General features: G+C 35.2%; 1 protein-coding gene across 8 annotated transcripts in view; it reads right to left on the minus strand.

Moving 5' to 3' along the window:
* The window catches only part of Rabgap1l (RAB GTPase activating protein 1 like), a 711,712-nt gene that overhangs the window by 403,213 nt on the left and 304,001 nt on the right, over window positions 1-4,498 (minus strand). The gene's annotated exons all lie outside the window — the stretch shown is intronic.

A 4,498-nucleotide genomic window follows, 5' to 3' on the forward strand; every position in this document is an offset into this window, starting at 1 on the left:
ATGGTGATAGACCTGGGTTAAGTTTTAGTTTTTGGCATGTAGAGAGCCAGTTTTTCCAGCACCATTTGTTAAAGAGGCTATCTTTCTTTCAGTAAGCATGTTTGGCCCCTTTACTGAAGGTAAGATGGCTGAGTGTGCTTGCAGTTGCATCTTCATCTCCTCATCTATTTCAGTAGTCCTCAGGTCTATTTTTTTGCCAATACCAAGCTGATTTTATCAATGTAGCTTTGTAGTACAATTTCAAGCCAGGAATTGTAATGCCTCCTGCCTTGCCTTTGTTGCCCAGGATTGCCTTTGCTATTCTAGGTTTTCTACGTTCCAAATACATTTTAGGAATGATTTCTCTAGGTCTGTGAGGTATATTGTGGTATTTTGATAGGCACTGCATTAAATCTGTATAACAACTTTGGGAGTATGGCCATCTTCACAATGTTGGTTCTTCCTATCCACAAACAAGGAATATTTTTCCATTTTGTGAAATCTTCTATGATCTTTTTTCAGAGTTGGATTGTCATAGATGGCTTTTATCAGATTGAGGTAGAGGCCATCTATTCCAATTTTCTGTAGGACTTTGAAAATGAGTGTGTTGGACTTTGTCAAAAGCCTTTTCTGCATCAATTGAGATAATCATGTAATTTTTGGATTTGGCTCTATTGATATAGTGTATTACATTTAAAGATTTGTGTATGTTGAACCATCCAAATATAGCTTCTCTAAGAACAATGGAAAATCCATCTCTGACAAAACAAAACAAAAAAGGGGGATATAAATAAAAGAGCATTTGTAGCGAAAGAAATATATATGTATATACAAAATAGTTAAGATAGAAACACAGTTACCTTCTATTAGTTCAATGAGAAGAAAGGTTTGTACCTATATTGTTTAGCTAAGATATCATGTCTGCCTCTTGTCCTCTGAATAACTAGTAGGAAGACAACAATATGCAATGTATTAATTATTAATACACTAACCTGTTTGAAAGTGTTTCATTGCTATTTTCTCTCATTAAAATGAATTTAAAAATTAAAAAATAAAAGAGAATACACTGTGAAAAAATAAATCATCCATCTCCCACATCCACAAGCAACTAATAAAACCTCAAATAAAAGAAAAAGAAAAAAAACAACTAAAAATAAATAAAAGAGCTTAATGGGTACTAATGATCTGAGTCTCATACGAGTGACTAAACTAATATAAGCATATAGTTTGGTTATAAGAATAAAAACTGTCATGAAGTCTTTCCTTAATAAATATGTAAGACCACCCAGCATGACAATGGAATGCTTAGAACATACTCAAGAAGAACTGAGACTCTCTGGGAGGCTTAATTCCACTGCAGTGCAGCACTATGACAACACAGATGAGAATGTATAGATGAGCCAGGACACTTAACTGACCTGAGCATTACATGACATTTATGTATATATGTTGGGAACCAGGCTATAGAATAAATTATGGGGGTATTCGACTCTGTGACCTGACCAGTCCCAAGATCAGGGTGACCTTGCTTCAGGAATAGAGAGATATAAGGAAGGCCCTGCCCCTGGCTACAGGCTGAATGCTAATAACTCCACTCCTGAGGTAGATAGCATCTGAGGAGGACAATTATCAAAATGCAGGCATTTGGGACTAGAGAAAATGTGGATCCTCATTAACTTAATCCTTATCCACCAACTTTCTACAGTTGCTGTTCCATTAAACACATTAATCTTTCTCCTGTGCTTGTTGGTAGCCAATAACAGTGCATCAACCTTGGAGGCAGCCCAATGGGTCTACTCCAGACAAACTCCTCCCTGTCCCTCCGTATACTGAAATTCGTCTCTTTGCCTTTCTTTATTCTTGGTCATCCCCACTGCAAGTATTCAAGAGTCTGATCAGCCTTCAGTGTGTGTGTGTGTGTGTGTGTGTGTGTGTGTGTTAGGTATCAATTCACAAACTTGATTTGTTCTTGATTTTGCAAAAGATTGTCACATCTGTATTTGTGTAAGAAAGGTGGCCATGGTTGTGTCTGTTACATGGTGCAAACAAAAAAAAAAAAAAATGTGCTAAACAGTTCTGTTTGCAAACCAAACTGTCTGCACACAGAAGCATTTGTGGATCAAGGGACCATTGCACATGTCTAAATATTTGTTCTTCTCTGAGGAAAACAATGTATCTCTAAGGAATGCCTTTAGTGCTCCCTTCAGCAGGCCATATACTAAAGTTATGCCTTGGATTTGGGGCTCTATGATAAAGAAGACTTTTAATAATGCTGTCCCATTGCCACTCACACCCTGGATTTATAATGTGAGCCCTTTAGAATCAGGTAATTGAAATTTTCACTTATCAGGATAAACCATCCCAAATTCTTGACTTGCTAGTTATGTGCAAATTTAAAAATTAGAGAAAAGTGTCCTACCAATTTGATTTGAAACTGTCTCATTGCTATTTGTTTATCAATAAAATTATGAAAAAAATATTAGAGAAAAGGGCCAGGGAGATAGCTCAGGGGCTTAAGTGCCTGCTAGCAAGCCCAAGGTCCTGAGTTCAATCCCTGGTACCAAAAAATAAATAAATGAAAAATAAAAGACTGGAGTTTAAAAAAAAAAAAATTAGAGAAAGACTAAAAGCTTATAATGGAGTCATTATGCTCTGAAAACACATAGCTTTTTACACATGGCAAGATGGTGAATTTCAGTTGTTTCTTGAAATTTCAAGCAAGTTATGTGTTAAAGCATAACATGTCATTTTTATTACAATCTTACATGCTGGCTTTTTCCATATGCATTTATTCTCTACGTGTCTCTAATTTAGAGTAAAATAGGCTAAAACACCTGTCATCATACATTTCAGAAAATATGAAAACTGTTAGTTTAAGAAGTTTTCTCGAAGCCAGTGACTAGAATAGAAGCCATAAAAATGGTATTCCTACCATTATCACCACCCCTGAATATAATGCCAGCTGTTAGCTACCACTGTGAACAAAATACCAGGCCAGATATTTTGCATCTCAAATAACAAGTCTTATATTCTAATGAACACACCTGTGCTGTGAATAAATATCATTAAGAATTTTTTTGTTTTTCTAATTAATCTTAAGATTGGTTTACTGTTCATTAAAAATCATGTGTAATACTCCACAATATAATTACTTGTGTAAAGAAATCATACACTATTGAAAAGCCCACCATGAGAGAACGTAACCAGAGGACTTCATGGATGGAAAATCAGAAAATTTAATCAAATGGAAAAAAGCATTTACTTCAGTAGACCTGGGAAAAAAGCATGTAATTTTAATTTCTCCTGGGTAGAAGTTAGCACTTAATTTACTTCAGCCTTTGTGTTTCAAATCTCTGCTTGTTATAGGAGGCTTATTTAACTGTAAACATTTAGTGTCACACATGAGCCTCCTAAATCATCCCAGCACCAAAGAAATCATACTTATTTTTCAATGAAAAGCATAAACCTCTGCCTAAACATTTTATTGATAAAAAGGTCCCATCTTCCTCCTGTGTAGCCTTATATACTTACAAATACACTTCTTGACTTTATGATCAAAATCTAAGCTGTCCTTTGTCTATCATAATGTTCATATAATTGAAGTCACATGACTGATTGACTTTTACTAGTGTCTAAAGCATCTATCAGAAATCATCTATAAATGATAAATTTGAAATAATCTACCAGGTTACAAATGCATTGAGTATACCATCTTAGGTCCTTAAGAAACGTATCTAATTGAGAAAAATGCAGAATTTCGGTACTACATTTTCATTATACTTCTGATTTTCTTTACTGCCTGAAGTTTCCACCTCTATTAATTAAGAAAACAAATAAAAGAGGGCTAGCTAGATAGCTCAGCAAACTAAAGCACCTGCTTAAGCAGACACAGGGACCAGGGTTCCACCTAAAGCATGCCATGCTGGCCCCACCCCCAGAGTGCACTGAGACAGAGATTGAGATTGGGCATGGTGGTGCATGCCTATAATCCCAGCTCTTGGGAGGCTGAAAACAGGAAGATCACTAAGAGTCTGATATGTGTAGTGAGACCCTATAGACTCTGTGCTAAGATACATAAAAATTTAAAAAAATAAAATAAATATAGATACAGACATAAGGGTATTTCTATTGTAGCTTGACAATCAACCAAATTACTGCACATTGCAAACCAATTGAGAAGTTAGTATCTTACAATAAATGATTTAGTTCCATATGATAAGATATATAAAACAAGCTCTCTTAATAAAGTTGTTATATAGAATAAAAAACATGGTATTGCAGTCACAAATAATAATAATAAATGGTATAATTAGAGGCCATAGGTCCAGTCCCCACCACTCCCCTGAACACGGGCAATGCCCAGGTTTAACTCCCCACCTCTGTCCCAAGGACTACTACTTGGAGGCAGAGATAAGAACAACAAAACATGAGAAGTATAGAATTCTTTATCCTATTTTTAAAATATAATCTAATTTTTAAATGTTTTTTATCATATTATGTAGGGACTTAAAGTTCAACA

Source organism: Octodon degus, unplaced genomic scaffold, assembly GCF_000260255.1.
Source record: "Octodon degus isolate 3935 unplaced genomic scaffold, OctDeg1.0 scaffold00017, whole genome shotgun sequence".
Taxonomy (NCBI): Eukaryota; Metazoa; Chordata; class Mammalia; order Rodentia; family Octodontidae; genus Octodon; species Octodon degus.